General features: G+C 45.8%; 1 pseudogene; it reads left to right on the forward strand.

The window, feature by feature from the left end:
* Positions 1 to 22,435: 22,435 nt before the first annotated feature.
* The window catches only part of LOC103645367 (MDIS1-interacting receptor like kinase 2-like), a 35,556-nt pseudogene continuing 33,275 nt past the window's right edge, over positions 22,436 to 24,716 (forward strand).

Below are 24,716 nucleotides of genomic sequence, written 5' to 3' on the forward strand. Positions count from 1 at the left end.
CGTCGGTTCCCATCGGCGTCTTTGCGGGCTTGGCGTCCTTCATCCCAAACCGCTTTAGCAAGTCTTGCGTGTACTTCGTTTGGGAGATGAAGGTGCCATCCTTGAGTTGCTTCACTTGGAACCCAAGGAAGTAGTTCAACTCGCCCATCATCGACATCTCGAATTTCTGCGTCATCACCCTGCTAAACTCTTCACAAGACTTTTGGTTAGTAGAACCAAATATTATGTCATCGACATAAATTTGGCACACAAAAAGATCACCATCGCAAGTCTTAGTGAAGAGAGTTGGATCGGCTTTCCCAACCTTGAAAGCATTAGCAATTAAAAAGTCTCTAAGGCATTCATACCATGCTCTTGGGGCTTGCTTAAGTCCATAGAGCGCCTTAGAGAGCTTACACACGTGGTCGGGGTACCGTTCATCCTTGAAGCCAGGGGGTTGCTCTACGTACACCTCCTCCTTGATCGGCCCGTTGAGGAAAGCGCTCTTAACATCCATTTGGTACAACCTGAAAGAATGGTGAGCGGCATATGCTAGCAAAATACGAATAGATTCTAGCCTAGCCACAGGAGCAAAAGTCTCCTCAAAGTCCAAACCTGTGACTTGGGCATAACCTTTTGCCATAAGTCGAGCCTTGTTCCTCGTCACCACCCCGTGCTCGTCCTGTTTGTTGCGGAACACCCACTTGGTTCCCACAACGTTTTGCTTGGGACGAGGCACCAGTGTCCAAACTTCATTGCGCTTGAAGTTGTTGAGCTCTTCCTGCATGGCCAACACCCAGTCCGGATCTAGCAAGGCCTCTTCTACCCTGAAAGGCTCAATAGAAGAGACAAAAGAGTAATGCTCACAAAAATTCACCAATCTAGAGCGAGTAGTTACTCCCTTGCTAATATCACCCAAAATTTGGTTGACGAGATGATTCCTTTGAATCGTCGCTCGAACTTGGGTTGGAGGTGCCTGAGGTGCTTCTTCCTCTTCAACTTGAATATCCTGTGCTCCCCCTTGATCATGCGCCTCCACTTGGGTTACCTGTTCGTTATCTTGGGTTGGGGGATGCACCATTGTTGAGGAAGAAGGTTGATCTTGCTCCAAATGTTCCTGTGGTCGCACATCGCCAATCGCCATGGTGCGCATAGCGGCCGTTGGAACGTCTTCTTCATCTACATCATCAAGATCAACAACTTGCTCTCTTGGAGAGCCATTAGTCTCATCAAATACAACGTCGCTAGAGACTTCAACCAAACCCGATGATTTTTTGAAGACCCTATACGCCTTTGTATTTGAGTCATAACCTAATAAAAACCCTTCTACAGCTTTGGGAGCAAATTTAGAGGTTCTACCTTTCTTTACAAGAATATAACACTTGCTCCCAAATACACGAAAATAAGACACATTGGGTTTGTTACCAGTTAGCAGCTCATACGAAGTCTTCTTGAGGAGGCGGTGAAGGTAGACCCGGTTGATGGCGTGGCAAGCCGTGTTCACGGCTTCCGACCAAAACCGCTCGGGGGTCTTGAACTCTGCAAGCATCATCCTCGCCATGTCGATGAGCGTCCTGTTCTTCCTCTCTACCACACCATTTTGTTGTGGTGTGTAGGGAGCGGAGAACTCGTGCTTGATCCCATCCTCCTCAAGGAACTCCTCCACTTGAAGGTTCTTGAACTCGGACCCGTTGTCGCTCCTTATCTTCTTCACCTTGAGCTCAAACTCATTTTGAGCTCTCCTGAGGAAGCGCTTGAGGGTCCCTTGGGTTTCAGATTTATCCTGCAAAAAGAATACCCAAGTGAAGCGGGAAAAATCATCAACTATAACAAGACCATACTTACTTCCTCCTATACTTAGATAGGCGACGGGTCCGAAGAGGTCCATATGAAGCATCTCCAAGGGTCTTGATGTGGTCATCACATTTTTGGTGTGATGAGAGCCTCCCACCTGTTTCCCTGCTTGACAAGCTGCACAAGGTCTATCTTTTTCGAAATGTACGTTAGTTAAACCTATCATGTGTTCTCCCTTTAGAAGCTTGTGGAGGTTCTTCATCCCCACATGTGCTACGCGGCGATGCCACAGCCAGCCCATGCAAGTCTTAGCAATTAAGCATGCATCTAGACCAGCCTCTTCTTTTGCAAAATCAACCAAATAAAGTTTGTCGTCTAGTACACCCTTAAAAGCTAGTGAACCATCACACCTTCTAAAGACAGACACATCTACATTTGTGAATAGACAATTATATCCCATATTGCATAATTGACTAACAGATAACAAATTATATCCAAGCGACTCAACTAAAAACACATTCGAAATAGAGTGCTCGGATGAAATAGCAATTTTACCTAACCCTTTTACCTTGCCTTGGTTCCCATCACCGAAGATTATTGAATCTTGGGGATCCTTGTTCTTGACGTAGGAAGAGAACATCCTCTTTTCCCCCGTCATGTGGTTTGTGCATCCGCTGTCGATAATCCAGCTTGTACCCCCGGATGCATAAACCTGCAAGGCAAATTTAGGCTTGGGTCTTAGGTACCCAACTCTTGTTGGGTCCTACAAGGTTAGTCACAATTGTCTTAGGGACCCAAATGCAAGTCTTGTCTCCCTTACATTTGGCCCCTAACTTCCTAGCGATTACCCTCTTATCCTTTCTACAAATAGCAAAGGAAGCATTGCAAGCATAATAAATTGTAGAAGGTTCATTCATTACTTTCATAGGAGCATGAACAATATACTTTCTAGGCATATGATGAATAACATTTCTCCTAGACATATTTCTACCATGCATATAGGAAGAATGAGAATCAAAAGCATCATAAGCATTACAACTCCTATAAGCATTTCTAGATTGTCTCCTATCATGATATATAAAAGCATGGTTCTTTTTAGCACTACTAGTCATAGGGGCCTTCCCTTTCTCCTTTGCGGATATGGGGGTCTTATGGCTTGTCAAGTTCTTGGCTTCCCTCTTGAAGCCAAGTCCATCCTTAATTGAGGGGTGTCTACCAATCGTGTAGGCATCCCTGCAAATTTTAATTTATCAAATTCACTTTTGCTAGTCTTAAGTTGGGTATTAAGACTAGCTACTTCATTATTTAATTTAGAAATGCAAACTAGGTGTTCACTACAAGCATCAATGTCAAAATTTTTACACCTAGTGCAAATCATAACATGTTCTACACAAGAGTTAGATTTATTTGCTACTTCTAGTTTAGCATTTAAATCATTGTTAATTCTCTTTAAGCTAGAGATAGAGTCATGACATGTAGATACTTCACTAGAAAGCATTTCGTTTCTTTTAACTTCTAGAGCAAGTGAATTTTGTGCACTAACAAATTTATCATGCTCTTCATATAAAAGGTCTTATTGTTTCTCTAAGAGTCTATCCTTTTCATTCAAGGCATCAATCAATTCATTGATCTTATCTATTTTAGTTCTATCCAATCCCTTGAACAAACTAGAGTAATCTATTTCTTCATCACTAGACTCATCATCACTAGAAGATTCATAAGTAGTACTGTCTTGAGTACATACCTTCTTCTCCCTTGCCATGAGGCATGTGTGACGCTCGTTGGGGAAGAGGGATGACTTGTTGAAGGCGGTGGCGGCGAGTCCTTCATTTTCGGAGTTGGATGACGAACAATCCGAGTCCCACTCCTTGCCAAGGTGTGCCTCGCCCTTAGCCTTCTTGTATGCCTTCTTTTTCTCCCTCTTGCTCCCTGCTTCCTGGTCACTATCATTGTCGGAACAGTTAGCAATAAAATGACCAACCTTACCACATTTGAAGCATGAGCGCTTCCCCTTTGTCTTGGTCTTGCTTGGCTGCCCCTTGCGACCCTTTAGCGCCGTCTTGAAGCGTTTGATAATGAGGGACATCTCTTCATCATTGAGCCCGGCCGCCTCAACTTGCGCCACCTTGCTAGGTAGCGCCTCCTTGCTCCTCGTTGCCTTGAGAGCAATGGGTTGAGGCTCATGGATTGGACCATTCAACGCGTCGTCGACATATCTTGCCTCCTTGATCATCATTCGCCCGCTTACAAATTTCCCAAGAACTTCTTTGGGCGACATCTTGGTGTACCTAGGATTTTCACGGATATTGTTCACCAAATGTGGATCAAGTACAGTAAAGGACCTTAGCATTAGACGAACGACGTCGTGGTTCGTCCATCTTGTGCTTCCGTAGCTCCTTATCTTGTTGATAAGGGTCTTGAGCCGGTTGTATGTTTGGGTTGGCTCCTCTCCCCTGATCATTGCGAATCTCCCAAGCTCGCCCTCCACCAACTCCATTTTGGTGAGTAAGGTGACGTTGTTCCCCTCATGTGAGATCCTGAGAGTGTCCCAGATCTGCTTGGCATTGTCCAAGCCGCTCACCTTATGATACTCGTCCCTGCACAAAGAGGCTAACAACACAGTAGTAGCTTGTGCATTTCTATGAATCTGTTCATTGATAAGCATAGGACTATCCGAGCTATCAAATTTCATTCCACTTTCCACAATCTCCCATATGCTCGGATGGAGAGAGAACATGTGACTACGCATTTTGTGGCTCCAAAATCCGTAGTCCTCTCCATCAAAGTGAGGAGGTTTGCCAAGTGGAATGGAGAGCAAATGAGCATTTGTACTTCGCGGAATACGAGAGTAGTCAAAAGAAAAGTTCGAATTAACCGGTTTCCTTCTCTCGTAGTCGTTGTCGTTGTTGTCCTTTTGGGAGGAAGTGGACTCGTCGCTGTCATCGTAGTAGACGATCTCCTTGATGCGCCTTGTCTTCTTTTTCTTCCCATCCTTGCGTTTGTGGCCCGAGCCCGAGTCGGTAGGCTTGTCATCCTTGGGCTCGTTGACGAATGACTCCTTCTCCTTGTCATTGATCACAATCCCCTTGCCCTTAGGATCCATCTCTTCGGGCGATTAGTCCCTTCGTGAAGAGAACGACTTTCATACCAATTGAGAGCACCTAGAGGGGGTGAATAGGTGATCCTGTAAAACTTGAAACTTAAGCCACAAAAACTTGGTTAAGTGTTAGTGCAATAATCGCCAAGTGGCTAGAGAGGAGTCTCAACAAAACACAATAACCACAAGAGATCAATCACAGAGATGGCACAGTGGTTTATCCCGTGGCTCGGTCAAGACCAACGCTTGCCTACTCCACGTTGTGGCGTCCCAACGGACGAGGGTTGCAATAAACCCCTCTCAAGCGGTCCAAAGACCCACTTGAATACCACGGTGTTTTGCTTTGCTTTTCTTAATCCCGCTCGCAAGGAATCTCCACAACTTGGAGTCTCTCGCCCTTACACTTGAAGTTCACAAAGAAGCACGGAGTAAGGGAGGGATTAGCAACTCACACAAGACACAAAGATCACAGCAAATACGCACACACAAGACCCGGACTTAAGCTCAAAAGACTAGCACACTAGAACGGAGCTTGAATCACTAGAATGTTGAACAAGTGCGCAAGAATGGAGTGTGAGTGATCAAGAGTGCTCAAGGAATGCTTGGTGTTCTCCTCCATGCGCCTAGGGGTCCCTTTTATAGCCCCAAGGCAGCTAGGAGCCGTTGAGAGCAATCCGGGAAAGCAATTCTTGCCATCTGTCGCCTGGCGCACCGGACAGTCCGGTGCACCACCGGACACTGTCCGGTGCAGATTTCCTTCCTTATTTGGCGAAGCCGACCGTTGGCAGCCTTGGAGCCGTTGGCACACCGGACACTGTCCGGTGCCTCCTTCTAGTCGTTGGCTCGGCCACGCGTCGCGCCCGGATTAAGCGGCCGACCGTTGGCCCAGCGACCGTTGGCTCACTGGACACTGTCCGGTGCACACCAGACAGTCCGGTGAATTATAGTCGTACGCCATTTATTTCTTCCCGAGAGCAGCAAGTTCGCCTGAGTCAGCTTGGCACACCGGACACTGTCCGGTGCACCACCGGACAGTCCGGTGCACCCAGACCGAGCTGACTTTGGCTGAACAGAGCCATCTCATTTCCAATTCAATCTTTCCTGTTTCCAGCACTTAGACACAATACATTAGTCCACAAAACAATGTACTAAGTTTAGAAACATACCTTTTGACATGATTTGCACTTTGTCCACCATATTGCATAGATCAACACAAAAGCACTTGCGTTGGCACTCAATCACCAAAATACTTAGAAATGGCCCAAGGACACATTTCCCTTTCAGAGAGGAGGAAGCTCCTGCGACACCTTCTGTTGCCGAAGTAGAAGAGATTCTGAAGGTAATGACTGAATCTTTGCCTGTCAAGCTAAGTCCGCTGGCGCCGGAACTGACAAAGTTTTTTCAGAAGGACAAAGAAGCTTCGGCAGCAGAAAGTCCTGCAAAGCCGAAAAAACGAACAATTATCCAAGTGACAGATGTGATTCATCAGACACCGCCACCGGTATCGGTGTCAAAAATTGTTATTGCCGAGACCGCTGAAGCCGAAGCTGCCGCAGCCGAAGCTACCGGAGCCGAAACCACTGAAGTTGAAACCGCCGGAGCCGAAGCTACCGGAGCCGAAACCGGGACCACCGAAGATTCGAACCTGGAAACCACACTTGATGTTATTGACAATATACTTCTGAAAATGGCTGAAGAAGAAGCTGTTGTGGCTGCGGTGAACACGACTACTGAAAAAGGAAAAGAGCAGGTTGAAGACATTTTGGAAGAAGGAAGTTTTAACTTTCAAGATTTACTTGGACAAGAATTAACAGATGCTGAAAAAGAAGAGCTGAAGAAATATGCCATATCCTGTGGATATAAACCAGGGTCTATGCTATTTGGTGGGGTCAACGAAGGGAAGCTAAAATGCCTTCAGAATCGCACCGAGGCCAAAGTTGTTAGGACCTTCTCCAAAAGTGTTGGCCTGCCGAAGATAGAAGCGGACCTTTGCAGGTACCAGCGACAACATATCGCCAGTAGCTTGCTCTATGCTAATTTTAAAGTAAAAAATATTATTATTATTTTATTATTATTTTTATTTTTATGTCGTTTTCTGATGAAGGTTGTTTTGGCAGAGTATACTATTAAGTAAAGTGCTAAAAATGCAACAAGATCTTGAAGAGGAGAAAAACAAAGCTATCATCAAAGATTTAGAAGACAAAGTTGAAAATTACGAAGCTGTTCTGAAGAAGAAAGACTTCGTCATTCAGGACCTTGAAATCATAGCTAAAGAACACAAAGCTGCCTTAGAAAAGAAAGACTTCGTTATTCATTCTATGGAAGGCTCCTTGGCTGAGGTCCAAGCCGAAATGACAGTTTAAAGAATGAATTACTCAAAAAATCAGAACAATCTGAGCAGGAAAAGAAGAACCTTGAAACAAGTCTCAAGACTGAGATCGAGAAAAATTCAAATTTGCAAAAATCATTGAAGGAACTTCAAGAGAAATGCCTAAATTTCGGCAGCCGATGCGTGCAGCGGCTGAAGGATGTGTTTCACTCTATCGGAGCCAGCTCTGAAAAATTTTCACCTTCAGCTGAAAACCTGCCCAGCACCTTGGAATATATTGAAGGCGAGGTTGATGCTCTTGACGAAGTTATTGCTGGGCATGCTGACTTCTGCGCCCTGGTAGCTTCTCGAGGCACAACTACCGCTTTTCTGAAGGCTGGCTGTACGCACGGAAAAATTGTAAATAGGCCAAACTTCAGCTTGTCAGCAGCAGATTTGGTTGATATCTCAAGCCTAGCCCGAAGCATCAGAAATAGATTTATGACCCAGATTTGGGTAAATGGCGGGCGAAAAATGGCTGGTGACGAAGCTCGAAGCCATCTTAAGCCGGTGAGAAACTTATATTTGTTACTTTTACCTTCTCCTTGAAATTTGCACCTTTCTTATTCTGTTTTTTAATATGTGCAGGATGACGAAGCTGAAGTATGACGGGCTAAAGCTTGATAGTTGTTATAATAGACTTTCCTGCAAAAAATTCTGGAGAAATCTTTGTAATATAATTGTGGAAAAAACTTATGTAAATTTGTACATACCTTGTAATATATCTTGTCACCTTTATCCGTGTACAATCTGCTTTGCTGTGAACGAAACTACACTTTTGAGCCGAAGGCGAAAAACACCTTCCCTTCTTTTCGTACACAACGAAGCATGAAAGTTTCCTCTTTCTTCGAAGTTTTTCCACATTGCCGAAGCATTTGTCTTTTTTGTGTGGTATGATGATGATGATTCTATATATGTCTAAATGAATGTTTATGAATGCAAATGACATGATGTAATGTATCGTGCAAATGAATATTGGAACACATATTCAAAACCATAATCATATCCCTTCATCCCCTTGGGAATGATTCAAATCTTTTTGTCGTTTACTTTTCGGCTTCACCGTTTACTTTTCGGTGTATCAGCGCTGACTTTTCGCTGTAAGCCTCCCTTAGGAGCTTCTTCGCCTTTTACTTTCGGCGGAATCAGCGTTTATTTTTCGCTATAAGCTCTGCATTCCCTTAGGAACGACTTTTGAGCTTCTCCCTGTTTTTTTTCTTTTTCCTTTGCATTTACATTTACATTTTTGGGGGGATATTACTCTTATAGAATTGAAATAGGAAAAGAAAAATTACATGTTGTGGCCCCATTAAAAACCTTTCTCCCCCTTTGGAAAGGAAAAGGGTGCCACAAAAAAGAATAGAAAAAATTACATCAAGCTAAACATAATATCGTCGAAGCTCATCTGCATTCCATGATCTAGGAATGTCGTTGCCGTCCATATCCTTCAATCTGTAGGAACCGGGTCTTGATGAAGATACTACCAAAAAAGGTCCTTCCCACTTCAGCTGTAATTTGCCTACTGTCTCAGGGTTGGCTACTCTTCGGAGCACCAAGTGCCCTGGTTCAATGTTCTTCAGCCTAACCTTTCTATCACGCCATTTTATTGTTTCAGCTTGGTATTTGTTGATGTTTTCGACAGCTTGAAGCCTGATCCGTTCTATAGCATCTTTTTCCACAGAGTAATCAGCTTCATCTTCACCTTCTGCCGAAGCTACTATTCTTATTGATCCTGCTTTGGCTTCTTCCGGAGTTATTGCTTCGTCACCAAACAATAGTTTGAATGGCGTAAAGCCTGTTGATCTTGATACTGTTGTGTTATGGCTCCACAACACTTTGATTAATTCGTCTGGCCACTTTCCCCTGGGCTGATTGAAGATTAACTTCATTATTCCTGTCATTATGATCCCATTAGCTCTTTCAACAAGTCCATTTGACTCCGGATGTCGAACTGATGCGAAATGGATCTTCGTGCCAATTTGATCGCAAAATTCTCTGAAAGCTTCGGAATCGAACTGTGTCCCATTATCCACAGTAATGGCCTTCGGCACTCCGAAGCGACAAACAATATTTTGCCAGAAAAACTTTTGAATAGTGACCGAAGTTATTGTGGCTAAAGGCTTTGCCTCAATCCACTTTGAAAAATATTCCACTGCCACTACAACATATCTTAAGTTGCCTTGTGCTGGTGGTAACGGACCTAATAAATCAAGGCCCCATCTTTGCAACGGCCAAGTGGGTTGTATTAACTGAGTTAAAGACGAAGGTTGTTTTTGATCTCTTGCACATTTCTGACAACCTTCGCACTTTTGGACTAATTCCGCTACATCCGAAGTTGCCTTTGGCCAATAAAATCCTTGACGGAAAACTTTTCCAAGCAAAGGCCTAGATCCAATGTGAGATCCACATAAGCCTGCATGTATTTCCTTCATCAATTCTATACCTTCGGCTCTGGATAAACACTTGAGTAACGGGGAACAGACCCCACGCTTGTATAGTTCCCCTTCTATTATAACATATGATCGAGCTCTTGCCTCTATCCTCCTGTTATAAGCTTCGTCGTCTGAAAGAAAGTTACCCTGAAGGAAAGAGATGATTTCAGTTCTCAAGTCTTCACTATAAATAGGGGATATGTTGAGGACCGCTCTTTCAAGAAGCTCAACCGAAGGTGCTTTTATTGTTTCGAAAAATACTTCCAAAGGTAAGGGCAGCCCCTGTGCTGCTGACTTAGCTAATAAATCAGCATATTCATTTTCTCCCCGAGGAATATTTTTAACAGAAAAGCCTTCAAAGGAAGCCTCAATCCTTCGGACCGTGTCTAAATATTTTTCAAGCTTCGGATCTCTTGCTTTATAACTTTTATCAATATGACCAGAAATAACTTGGGAATCAGTTTTTAGAACCGCCCTTCTGATTCCCATCGCCTTTAACTTCCGAAGCCCCAAAAGTAAAGCTTCGTACTCAGCAATATTATTTGTGCAACTGAAATCAAGTCTTGTTGTATAGCAAGTTTTAACTTTGGAAGGTGCAACCAACACAGCAGCTGCTCCTGCTCCGAAGGTTCCCCAAGATCCATCGCAAAATACTGTCCAAACTTCAGCATCTTTATTCGTTTTTTCTTCCTGAGCCCCTGGCGTCCAGTCAGCAATGAAGTCTGCCAATGCTTGAGATTGAATCGAAGATCTATGCACATAATCAATACAGAATTCATTGAGCTCCGCGGCCCATTTTCCAACCCTTCCAGTGGCTTCTCTATTTCTCATAATATCCTTCAACGGTTGTGAAGAAGGAACAACTATATTGTATGCCTGAAAATAGTGTCGAAGCTTCCTGGAGGCCATTAAAACAGCATACAGTACCTTCTCCAACTCTGTGTAATTTTTCTTTGATAAACTAAGAACTTCTGATACAAAGTATATTGGGGCTTGCTTTTTGATTTGACCTTCAAGCTTCTCCTGGACAAGTGCTGCACTTACCGCTGAGTGCGAAGCTGCCACATATAACAACAGAGGAGCCCCTGGCGTTGGTGGAGTTAGTGTTGTTAGGTCTATCAAATATTGCTTTAGCTCTTTGAAGGCTTTCTGTTGAACTGGTCCCCATTGAAAAACTTCAGCTGACTTCAGCACTTCGAAAAATAGTAAATTTCTCTCTGCTGATCTAGATATAAATCTGTTGAGAGATGCCAGTCTTCCTGTCAATCTTTGATCCCCCTTTTTTGTACTTGGTGGCTCCATTCGAAGGATGGCTTCGATTTTATTTGGATTAGCTTCAATCCCTTTTGTTGAGACTAGACAACCAAGAAATTTCCCTTTCTTCACTCCGAAGACACATTTTTCTGGGTTCAACTTTAAACCAGCCTGTCTAAAATTAGCGAAGGTCTCCTGCAGATCAGCAATGTGATTATCTTGCTTCGTGTTTTTTACAATGATATCATCAACATAAGTTAGCACATTTCTGCCTATCTGAGAATGAAGAACCTTCGCTGTCATTCTGCTGAAGCTTCCTCCAGCATTCTTGAGCCCCTCTGGCATCCGAAGGTAACAATATGTTCCACTAGGGGTTATGAAGCTGGTTTTTGGCTCATCCTCCTTCTTCATCCAAATTTGTTGATAGCCTGAATAACAATCCAGCAGACTCATAAGCTCTGATGAAGCTGCTGCATCGACTAGAGAATCTATCCTTGGCAATGGAAACTCGTCCTTCGGACAGGCCTTGTTGAGATCAGTAAAATCGATACACATTCTCCATTTACCATTGGCCTTTTTTACCATAACAGTGTTAGCCAGCCATTCTAGGTATTTTACCTCTCTGATAACTCTGGCACTAAGGAGCTTTTTTACTTCATTCCGAGCACCTTCGGCCTTGTCATCAGACATCTTCTGAAGCCTCTGCTTTCTGGGTCTAAAGGATGGGTCAACATTGAGCGAATGTTCAATAACATCCCTGTTGACTCCACAAAGATCATTGGCTGACCATGCAAAAACATCTTTGTTGTTGAACAGAAACCTTATCAAGGTTTTCTCCTGTTCTTCAGACAGTTGGGATCCCAATAGCACCTTCTGCTCTGCTATGTCCTCACATAAAAGCATGGGCTTCGGCTGATCGGCCGAAGCAGCTTTCTCCCTTCTAAACTTGTACTGCTCACAAGCTTCAGCTCCATCTATGTTATGGATTGCCTTTGAGTCTATCCAGCTTCCTTCGGCCCTTCTGGCAGCTTCCTGACTTCCATGAATGGCAATAGGTCCTTGGTCCGAAGGTATCTTCATGCAAAGATATGCTGGATGAAGAATTGCTTCGAATGCATTGAGAGTACCACGACCAATGATTGCATTTTAAGGGTATTCCATGTCAACAATGTCGAACACAACTTGTTCAGTCCTTGTGTTGTTAATAAATCCGAAGGTTACTGACATTGTGATTTTTCCAAGTGCTACAATCTGCCTTCCTCCGAAGCCACATAGGGGATGTGTGGCATCATGGATTTTGTCTTCGGGCTCTTGCATCTGTCTGAAGGCCTTAGCAAATATGATATCAGCTGCGCTGCCTGTATCAACCAAAACATTATGGACCAGAAATCCTTTGATCACACAAGAGATAACCATAGCATCATTGTGTGGGTAATCCTTGAGCTGAAGATCCTCTTGAGAGAAGGTAATTGGAATGTGAGACCATCTTGACTTGATGAAGGGTCCTTGTACTCCTACATGTTGTACTCTTCTCTGTGCCTCCTTCTTCTGTTTCTTGTTAGCCGGCTCTGAGCATGAACCGCCTGTTATCGGGAGAATCAGCTTCGGAGCCGAAGCAGTTCCAGCTTGGTTCTTGAACGAAGCCATTGTCTCAGGAAAGTGGAAGTGAGTTCACCGGAGGTGGGCGCCAATGTTGGGAACTTGTTCTTAAATGCTATGAATTAAGAACAAGGCAACATAAAATATTAAGTATCAATGCCCTTCGTCCGCTGAAGCATTATCTCCCCAAGGATCTAATAAACTTCGGACGAAGATCACGAGCAGAATGTTACGGAGGTTTCACCTTCGTAATTAAACTTACAAAAATAATACAAAGTAATATAAAATGTGAAGCATTAAAGATAAATATATCAGAAATAAATGACATCATTCGCATATCTTATTATATGAATTTAAGATGTTTGAACATAATGTTTAGGTACGTTTATACCTTTGCCTTGACAAGTAAAAATTCCCGAGTGATGCGTTTGCAATTACAGGAATGCGTGAACAGTAAAGGAATACTGTTCACTATTTATAGGCACAGGACACAGCCTGTGAGGAATTACAATCATGCCCCTCATAAAAAGTTTACAACGTTGACTCAGACCCTTATGGACTAAAAGGTCATTCTATCTTTAAGTCGGTTCGACCCTTCATCTTCGAATATGCTGTAATACCGAAGCTTCATGAATGATACCTTCGGCATCACGTACAAGCAGCTTCAGCCGAAGCTGTTTCTTTCCGCAGGACCTTCGGCGACGAAGCATGGTCCCAACACCATTCCCATTCAATCCGTTTGCATCTCTAGAGGATATGACTATAGTTAGGGTGGTAATGGATCATTATCCAAATGCTTCTTCATAAAATGGTAGAGTCTTAAATAAATTTTAGTTCAAAAATGAATAAAAATATGGCTCGATCCTGATTCAATCCGATTTTTAAATCTTTTATAGTGTAGAATTTAGAGTCCTTTGTCACCCATATATACAGGTAGAGCCCCAAAACAAAACAAAAAAACTTGCAACCGGACTACTACATACCTACTCCCCCTTCTCCTAGCACCTTAACAATCTAGTAATTGACCTCTCTGTCGTTGAAACTGTCCTATTACTCGTACTACGGGGGTGTTTGGTTTCTAAGGACTAATGTTTAGTCCCTTCATTTTTATTCATTTTAGTCTATAAATTGCTAAATATAAAAATTAAAATAGAATTTTAGTTTCTATATTTGACAATTTTGGAGCTAAAATGAAATAAAATATAGGGACTAAAAATTAGTGTCTAGAAACCAAACACCCTCGGTAACAGCCTGAACCCTGACGACGCGAACACGCTTTTTCTTTGCAAATAGTACAATATTGACGTACACGTAGCGCACTCCAGGAAATAAAACCACTAGATACACAAGGTGAGTAGATCTACTCACTACCGGAATCCGAGGCTTTGCCGAGTGCCTTTTGTCGGGCACTTGGCAAAGAAGGCTTTGCCGAGAGCCGCACTCGACAAAGTCCGGCTCTCGGTAACGAGCTGATTTACCGAGTGCAGGACACTCGGCACAGGACCACACTCGGCAAAGAAGGCGCTCGGCAAACGGCTGTCAGCGTCCGTCCTAAAGCTGACGGCCGTCAGCCTTTGCCGAGATCCGAGGACTGGCACTCGGCAAAGAGGCTTCTTTGCCGAGTGCCAAATACTGAGCACTCGGCAAAGAACTCTTTACCGAGTGCCTTCTAGAGACACTCGGCAAACCATATTTTTGTTTTTTACATTTTGGCCACCAAACTTTTTATGGTATGTTCCTACACTATGTAGACCTACATGTACCATTTTGGGACAATTATACCAGTGTTTGCAATAGCTAGTAGATTTAGTTCGTTTATTTGAATTTGTTCAGAAAATTCAGATTTGAACTGCATGTCACTCGAAACTTGGAAAATCGTACATGCAAAAATAATATCCATGCTACTTAGCACAAGTTACGACCGATTTCAGGAGCGGACCGGAAACTTCGAGCACCATGCTCACTCAACATGGCTGTAAACTTGCCATCCAGGTGTTTAAAAATTGTGTAAAACACAAACAAAGTCAGAAAATCATGAAACCTGTCCACGTGTCATGATATCATATGTAGAGGCTGTGATAAAAAATTGAAAAAGTTTCGAGAAAACTGTGACACACTATGTGTACAAACCTAAGAGATCCACATTGAAACTCTGATTTCATGTGTAGTTCTCTTAGGTTTTTACACATAATGTCTCACAACTTTCTCCAAACATTCTCAATTTTTTATCACAACCTCTACATATGATATCATGACACGTGGACAGGTTTCATGATTTTCTGACTTTATTTGTGTTTTATACAATTTTTAAACACCTGGATGGCAAGTTCACAGCCATGTTGAGTGAGCATGGTGCTCGAAGTTTCCGGTCCGTTCCTAAAATCGGTCGTAACTTATGCTAAGTAGCATGGATATCATTTTTGCATGCACAGTTTTCCAAGTTTCGAGTGTCCTGTAGTTCAAATCTGAATTTTCCGAAGAAATCCAAATAAACGAACTAAATCTACTAGCTATTGAAAACACAGCTATAATTGTCCCAAAATGGTACATGTAAGTCTACATAGTGTAGGAACACACCACAAAAATTTTGGTTGGGAAAATAAAAAATACAAATGTACTTTGCCGAGTGTTAGCTAGTTGACACTCGGCAAAGTAGGCTGACACTCGGCAAAGAATAGTGAAAGAGTCTTTGCCGAGTGTCGCCCAGGGGACACTCGGCAAAGCGTATTTTAAAATTTTAAAAAAAACTTTGCCGAGTGCCAGATCACAGGCACTCGGCAAAGCACGCGTACATACCAATGGTCAGCGTTTTCTTCCTCAGTCTCACTCTCCTCACTCACACGCACCCCTGCCCACCGCCGCCGCGACCGCACCCGGGAGGACCTCGCCCACCGCTGTCGTGCCCTCGCGCCCGCGCCGCGCCCGTCGTGCCCGCGCCGACGCCGTGCCCCTCGCCACCGCGCCCGCGCCCTCGCCGTCGTGCCCGCCGTGCCCCTCACTCGCGTCCGCGCCGCCGTGCCCCTTGCCCGCCCCCGCCATGCCCGTGCCGCCGTGCCCCTCGCCCGCGCCCCTCGTCGTGCCCCCGCCCACCGCCCCCGTCGTTCCCCCGCCCGGCGCCTCGCCCACGACCCGTCGTCTCGCCCGCGACCAAACCTCCAAGGTGATTGCTTGCTTTATATTCTACGTGTATGATTTATATGAAATGATTAGTTTTAATACGTGTATGATTAGGTTAATATGTAGTATTGTTGATTGCCGACCATCGTGCCATTGAATTATGTGTGGATGTCAGCCATCGTGCTGATAGTTTTATTTGCAGGATTTCGAAACCTCCCCATGCAGGGGGGGTGCTGCCGAAATTTTCTGTTGCTAGACTTCTGTTAGAGGATGGAGGACCGTGAGTGGATGTACACGAGCCATAGAGGAAGGAACGATGTCACCACTGAATGGATTAGAAAGACCGATGATTTCGTGGAACGGGCATATGGCGAAGCTACTAAAGGAGCGAGTCTAGTCCCATGCCCGTGCAACAAATGTGCCAACCAGAAAAGAAAACCAAAGAAGGCCATGGTAGAACATATTTGGAAGAATGGGTTTACGCCGGGCTATACTCGGTGGATATTTCATGGTGAAGCGCATCCTACGAGAGAGGAGGTGTTGAGACAACGTGTCGAGGGTTATGACGCGGATGCGGGGGTAGCGGATATGTTGAACGACTATCAGGAGGCACAGTACATGGGAGGATGTATGGATGACGAGCCAGAGCCGACTGCAAAGGCGTTCTACGACATGTTCGACGCGGCACAGAAGCCCCTTCACGGCCAGACAAAGGTTTCTCAACTGGATGCCATTGGGCATGTAATGGCGTTCAAGTCGCAGTACAGCATGAGTAGAGACGCATTCGATGGCTTGTTGACGATTATTGGGAGCCTGCTTCCGAATGATCACGTTCTGCCAAAGAGCATGTACGAGGCACAGAAACTCCTTCGTGCACTCAAGATGACGTATGAGCAGATTCATGCTTGTCCGAAGGGCTGCGTGCTATTTAGGAAAGAATACGCGGAGGCAAAGTACTGTCCCAAGTGTAAATCGTCTAGGTTCATGGAGGTAGACTCTAGTGATGGACAGAAGAGGTAGCTCGACATCCCCTTGACAATCCTACGACACCTTCCGTTCATACCGAGGATCCAGCGTCTGTACATGACAAAGGAATCCGCGAAACAGATGACATGGCACAAAAATGGAAAACGATACAATCCTGACAAGATGGTGCACACATCCGATGGTGAAGCATGGAAACACTTTGATGCCATTCACCATGAGAAAGTCGAAGAGGCTCGTAATGTACGTGTTGCGTTGGCCACAGATGGGTTCAATCCCTATGGAATGAGCGCTGCCCCGTACACATGTTGGCCCGTGTTTGTTATCCCAATCAATCTCCCCCCTGGTGTGTGCTTTCGAAGGCAGAATATATTCGTGTCGTTGATAATTCCCGGACACCCGGGGAATAAAATGGGCGTGTACATGGAGCCTTTGATCGATGAATTGGTACGTGCCTGGGAGGAAGGGGTATGGACGTATGATCGAGCTATGAAGACAAACTTCAGAATGCATGTTTGGTACCAGTACTCCATGCATGACTTACCGGCGTATGGGCTATTCTGCGCCTGGTGTGTTCACGGTAAGTTCCCACGCCCAGTTTGCAAGGAAGCTCTCAGGTTCATTTGGTTGAAAAAGGGTGGCAAATATTCGTCCTTCAATAAACATCGACAATTTCTCCCTGCTGACCATCCATTCCGCCTAGACATCAAGAACTTTACGAAAGGTGTCGTAGTGACAGACCGCCCACCTACAACGATGACTGGTGCCGAAATTTGTCAACAGATAGATGGGCTCGTGGCCAATACAGAAGGTGGTTTTGTGGGATATGGTGTGCAGCATATGTGGACACATAAGTCTGGCTTGACTCAGCTCCCCTATTATGACGACCTGCTCCTTCCACACAACATTGACGTGATGCACACTGAAAAGAATGTTGCCGAGGCACTGTGGGCAACAATTATGGACATTCCTGATAAGTCAAAGGATAACGTGAAGGCAAGAGTGGATCTGGCAGCGTTATGTGATAGACCAAACCTAGAGATGAAGCCACCAAGTGGCGAAAAGACGTGGAGAAGGCCTAAGGCCGATTTCGTCCTAAGCAGGGCCCAAAGGAAGGAAGTACTTCAGTGGATCAAGATGTTGATGTTCCCTGATGGGTATGCAGCTAACCTGAGTAGGGGGTGAACTTATCTACTATGCGAGTCTTAGGGATGAAGAGTCATGACTTCCACATATGGATTGAACGGATTCTTCCTGCGATGGTTCGAGGCTATGTCCCTGAGCATGTCTGGCTAGCGCTTTCAGAGTTGAGCTATTTCTTCCGTCAGCTTTGTGCAAAAGAGTTATCTCGGACCGTGGTTGCAGACTTGGAAAGATTGGCACCTATGTTACTGTGTAAGCTTGAGAAGATATTTCCACCCGGCTTCTTCAATCTAATGTAGCATTTGATTCTTCATCTCCCCTATGAGGCACGAATGGGGGGCCCGTGCAGGGACGTTGGTGCTATCCAATCAAGAGATGTCTAAAGACTATTCGAAAGAAATGTAGAAATAAATGCAAAATCGAGGCTTCCATTGTAGAGGCATACATTCTAGAGGAGGTCTCAAACTTCACAACAACTTATTATGGTGACAAACTGCCGAGCGTGCATAATCCACCCCCTCGTTACAATGATGGCGACAATGAATCAAACCTTAGCATATTTCGAGGCCAACTCGAAAGCGCAAGTGGCTCGACCACCAAGACCCTGACACATGAAGAGTGGTGGCATATCATGCTATATGTATTGACCAACCTTGAAGAGGTGACGCCATACATGGAACAATTCCTTCATGAATTCTGGCGTCGATCAAGGGACCCCACTCCACAGGAATATGACACTCTTCTTAGAAAGGGTGCAAGAAATGGGTTGCCCGATTTCATGTCCTGGTTCAAACATAAGGTACGTGCTTAGTTTGTAAAAGATATACGTCTTTGAACTCAATTTAGCATCTTTTAACTTGCGAATACTTGCAGGGCCAAAGAGATCCGTCTATGAGTGCCGAGTTGAGACAAGTAGCCAACGGCTTTGCTTATAGGGTCAAGAAATATTCTGGGTACCGTTTTCGCACAACAAACTACGACAAAAGTCGGCCCAATCGGAAAACTACGTGTTCTGGTGTCTTTACGCCCGGCCTTGACAATGTCGATTATTTTGGACGAATCGAAGAAATATATGAGCTCAATTTTTATGGTTCCAAACCTCTTACTCCAGTGATATTCAAATGTCATTGGTTTGACCCTCAAGTGACGAGACGGACACATTCTAATCTTGGGATAGTCGAAATTCGACAAGATTCCACCTTAGCAGGAGACGATGTCTATATCGTGGCCCAACAGGCCACAAAAGTGTATTATCTCCCATATGCGTGCCAAACGAAAGAACATCTTAAGGGTTGGGATGTTGTGTATAAGGTATCGCCGCACGGGAGGTTACCTGTTCCTAACGATGAAGATTACAACTTAGACCCGGACACATATGATGGAGAGTTTTTCCAAGAAGATGGGCTAGAAGGGCGATTTGAGATAGACTTAACTGAAGCTATCAGAATGGACGTAGATATTGAAATGGTTGTTGATGAGGAGGAGGATGAGGTGCAAAATGATAATGACTTAGTAATCCTTGAAGGCAATGTCATTAATGACGAGGTTGCGTCTTCCGATGGTGTTGAGATTGAAATGGCTGATTGTGATGATGAGAGTTATGATCCGGCTAACCCCGACACATATGAAGATTATTTTTAATCGTAATGCTATATGACTTTTTATTTCGCACATGTTTTTAAATACATCTTTTTATATGTGCTTATTTGTTTACTCTTAATTGCAGGTTTTTGGACATATATGGTCGGCAGTAATTGGCTGAGTAGGAGGAGGAGGGGGAGGAGGAGTAGGACGACGGACGAGGCAGACCAGCAGTAGGCGACGCAGCAGGACGACCTTGTCCAGCAGCAGGCGGCACCTCAGGTCGACGATGACCAGCAGCAGGACGACGACCAGGAGCAGGACGCCTCAGGTTCTGGTGCCTCAGGTTCGAGGGGCATCTACCTGCGAGGTTCCACGAGTCTTCCTCAGCGTCCCATACTTCGGGACAGGCGGCCGCTGATTCGGCCGGAAGGGGAGAGGTATGTAACTTTATGTTCTTCATTCTTGTTCATAATATGTGTTCAAAATCATAATATAAACTAATACTTTTTATTTATCACTTGGACAGGTCTTGGACAGTTGTGGATTATGCTGGGGGTCATCGTCGCCCCCCCAATGGCATCCTCGGCCTGCTGTGCAGGGAACACTTCCCTGGACTGGTGGAGTACGCCGGAGTGACGGGCCCAGCCTTCACCTTCGACCACTACGTCATCGCCCCCGATGCAGTAGACCGGGACGACCGGGAATTCAATAACAAGGCAGAGCGGGTGAAGTAAGAGTTGTGGGTAAGTCTTAGTATAATGTAAAATATGTCGCATTCGTTGCAAATTCTTGAAATAATGTATGGATACATCGTTTTTGTATGCAGGATTTCTTCAGATGCGAGGCTGGATACGAGGCTAGGGCGGATGTGGTGGCCACCACGAGATATAAGAAGCTCATCGTGGACATGCACTATGAGGCCCGAATCCAGGCCATCGTCACCTACCACGGCTCCGTCCTTGGGGAGAGGGTGACCAGAACTCAAGCCCGAACCATGTCGTTGACCAGGGACCAGTACCTGCAGGTAAAGTCATGCATGTTTGGTACCAGTACTCCATGCATGAATTTTATTTTATCTTCTAATATGCACTTTACGTGTTTACTTTGTAGATGATTCCACATTGGTGCGCCGCACATCCTCTGTGCTGGGAGCAGATGGTGGATAGGTGGTGTTCGGCTAAGTGGGACGAGGCGCACACCGCTAGCCGGGAACGGCGTATGATGATGCAAGGTCCCTCCCACCACCAAGGCAGCCGGAGCCTGGGCCAATATGCCGAAGCATGGGTACGCCCTCTTTTTTATTTAGGTATATAGCACTTGATTAGATATTATTTCTAACTATCTCGTTGGTTTTCTTGCAGTCGGCGTCACATGGTGGCCGGCCTTGCTCCACCTTCTCGGCCTATGTTATGGCCCATAAGGGTAAGGAGACGTCCGACGTCACCTACAACCCGGATGACGGGCTCGAGGCCTACACCAACCCCGCCGTCTACAGCCGTCTTCATGACTACACCGCCATGGCGCAGGAGGTCCATGGCCCAGACTATGATCCGAGCACCGAGCCGATCGACCCCGATGTGCGGTACTGGATTGCCGACGGGGCAATCGACTGGTCCTCCACTCTCACTCTATCTCAGGTGAGAGCAAGGAGCACGGCTCGAGTCCAGCCATACGACCTCGGCACGACAGCTCACAGCAGCGCATACAGCAACTCGAGGTTAGTGCTTCTGTAACTCGTCCTTCCTTGAGTTTTATACCTTCTCTTTGAGTTACTATAACGTTGGCTTGTAATATTATAGACCCAACTAGAAGAGATGCAGGCGAGGATAATGGCGGAGCGGGCGGCAACTGATCAGAGGATGGCAGATATGTTCCAGTACATGCATAGCCTTAGCGCGGCACAGAGTTTCGCTCCGCCACCTCCATTGTTCCCTGCAGTTGACCCTGCTGTGTTCCATACTCCTGTGAGTATCAAAATTGTAGTTAGATGTTGGTAATGCATCTGGTATAACACATGCAATATCTTCTCTGTGCAGGGTCAATCTGGTGCCGCATCCAACAACCCTCCTGAAGGGTTCAGCCCAACGCTGCACCAGACCAACCGCCCACCTCCATGAGTTTTATGTTTTCAGTGTTGAATACTTATGTCTGTGTGTTTGAAGACTTCAAAACTTGTGTTAGTCACTTATGTTTGTGTTGGATACTTATGTCAGAGCTTGAGACGTATGAGACATGTTTGTGTTGGGTACTTGTGTTGAACACTTATGTTTGTGATGTATATTTATGTTTGTGTTGGCTATTTATGTTTGTGATGATATATGTGATGTATATATGTGATATATATGTGATATCTTTTGTTTGTGTGGATGGAATACAAATAACAAATAAAAAAGGTGCATACTGGTCACTTTGCCGAGTGTTACACTCGGCAAAGAGATTCTTTGCCGAGTGTCAAGACCATAGCACTCGGCAAAGAACCAAAACCATGGCACCGGTATAGGTTCTTTGCCGAGTGTAATGTCTCTGGCACTCGGCAAAGAGGCACGCTTTGCCGAGTGCCGCACGTAGCACTCGGCAAAGAACCTGACATGAGGACCCCCCTGGCGGGTTCTTTGCCGAGTGTCCCAGTGGCACTCGGCAAAGATTGATTCTTTACCGAGTGCTTCTGGGCAGACACTCGGCAAAGACGTCGTCTCCATTACCCGTCGCCGTAACGGCTGCTTTTCTTTGCCGAGTGCTCCCTGGCACTCGGCAAACATCTTTGCCGAGTGCCCGAGAAAAAGTACTCGGCAAAGAAGCCTTTGCCGATGCACTGTTTGTCGGGCCTTCTTTGCCGAGTGCCACACTCGGCAAAGTCTTTGCCGAGTGTGGCACTCTTTGTCGAGTGTTTTTAAGGCTTTGCCGAGTGCTTCGTGCACTTGGCAAAACACTCGTTTCCGGTAGTGACTCACGTGATATAATTGATACATATATATGTGTAAACAAATGGATCAAATTGACGCAGGCATGCAGCCATGCATGCAGCTAAAGAACGTTGACAGGCGGTGCGGAGATGGACTAACCGGATGAGGGAGCCAGCGGACAACCAAGATGACGACCAAACATTTTTTTCTTTTTGGGTGGGGGAGGGATGGAGATGGAGATGATAGATGAAGGTATGGAGATAGAGATGGACTACCGGATTTAAACCGAACATGCGCTGAAAAGTGAAAATGGGGACATAATAGAGCAGAAGATGTATATATAGTCCCCATGAATTTTGTAATCCTAGGGGTAGGAGATTTTCACAAGCAACTCATCAGAAGCAATGCAATTCAACGCCCGATGACATGTGTGCTTCGCCGCCTTTGTGTAGATTTCTGGAGAAGAAGACATGGCGCGCCAGCATGAAAGAACGACGTCAATGCTCCGTAGCCGCACAGCAGGCTGCACCAGGCACCAGCAGGCGCGCGCTTCTGCTCCTCGCCCACCTGGTGCTCTTTTCATTCTCCCCGCGCCCCGCGAACTCGGCGCAAGGCGAGGCCGAGGCGCTCCTGAGGTGGAAGGACAGCCTGCCGCCGCCGCGGCCCGCGGACGCGCTCGCCTCGTGGTCACTCAACGGCTCCGCCGTCGCCGCGGCGCCCGTGCCGTGCGCGTGGCGCGGCGTGTCGTGCGACTTCCTCGGCCGCGTCGTGGGCGTCGACGTGGCCGGCGCTGGCCTCGCTAGCGGCACGCTCGCCGCCCTGGACATCCAGTCGCTGGCCAGCCTCGGTAGCCTCAACCTCAGCTTCAATGCGCTGACGGGGCGCTTCTTTACGCCCAACGTGTCCGCGCCGCTGCTCAGCGTCAGGTCTATCGATCTGTCCAACAACAACTTGTCAGGTCCGGTCCCGGACACGTTGCCGGCGTGGATGCCCAACCTCGAGCACCTCAACCTCTCGTCCAACCAGTTCATGGGCGAGATACCGGTTACCCTAGGCAAGCTGACTAAGCTGCGGAACCTCGTCCTTCACTCTAACCATCTTTCCGGCGGCATACCGCCGGTGCTTGGCAACGTCTCCGGGCTAAGGGACCTCGAGCTGTCAAGCAACCCGTTGGGCGGCACGATTCCAGCCACTCTTGGCAAGCTCCTGTCACTGGAGCGCATCAACGTCAGCCTGACTCGGGTGGAGTCAACGATTCCAACTGAGCTCAGCCTCTGCACCAACCTCACTGTCATTGGTCTCGCCGGGAACAAGCTCACCGGGGGCCTGCCGCCGTCGCTGGCCAAGCTGGCCAGAGTACGGGAGTTCAACGTCTCCAAGAACATGCTCACCGGCGAGATACCGCCGGGCTACTTCACGTCCTGGACCCATCTCAGGGTGTTTCAGGCGGACGGCAACCGTTTCACCAGCATGATCCCCGTGGAAGTCGTGGCGGCACGGAGACTCGAGTTCCTCCATTTTTAACGAAGGGGCGAAGCCCCCTATTTCATTAAGAACTAGGAAAGTTTGAAATAACCGCAACCATGAGACACATCATCCCAAAAGATCGAACACGACCAGAACCCTATCTAGACTCTAAACACTATCAAACTAGATCAGTGAAGAGCCTAAGATAGCAGAGAAAGTTTGGCCTACGATTAACTACATAAGACTTTCTTATTTACAACCCAATCAGACAGGCAGAAACCACAAAAGGAACTGAACAAGCCAACCATCAAAAGACAGACAAACTTCCACACCATCTTCCAAGTTCCAGCAAAAGACAGACAAACTTCCACACCATCTTCCAAGTTCCAGCTTCCATATCAACCAGAAATGCGCCTGTCTAAAGGGCACCACCCCAAGGCCCTGCCGAAAGTCTCACTTGCCGTCTTTCGGATTAGCTTGCTTCCTAGAACCACCATTTTTTGCTCCTTCTTTTTCTGACGAGTAGCCCAGGAATCCAGCCAGAAGCAGCAAAGAAAAATGATGTTAGAAAGATCAAGCAAATGTTTTTTTTCCAAAACACCAATCATTTATAGTGCGCCAAATAGCCCAGAATAAAGCACCACAACCAAATAGAACCAAATTAGCAGTTTTGTCTTTTGGTTTACTTAACCAATTGTCATAAAGGTTGCTGATACTATTCGGAATCAGTCTTAAATTCAAGGCAACTTGAATCACTCTCCACATATACTTTGCAATGAGGCAATGAAAGAACAGATGATCAATAGATTCATCAACCCCACAAAAACAACAATCCAAAGAACCACTCGAGTTCCTTTTCTTCAAGTTGTCCTTAGTAAGAATTTTATTTCTTACCACTAACCAAAAGAAAACCTTGATTTTATGAGGCAATTTAGATTTCCACAAGAACTTATATGGAATCAAAACTTGATCTTCCATTTTCTTTTTGTACATAG

This window comes from Zea mays, chromosome 1 (genome assembly GCF_902167145.1).
Source record: "Zea mays cultivar B73 chromosome 1, Zm-B73-REFERENCE-NAM-5.0, whole genome shotgun sequence".
Lineage (NCBI taxonomy): Eukaryota > Viridiplantae > Streptophyta > Magnoliopsida > Poales > Poaceae > Zea > Zea mays.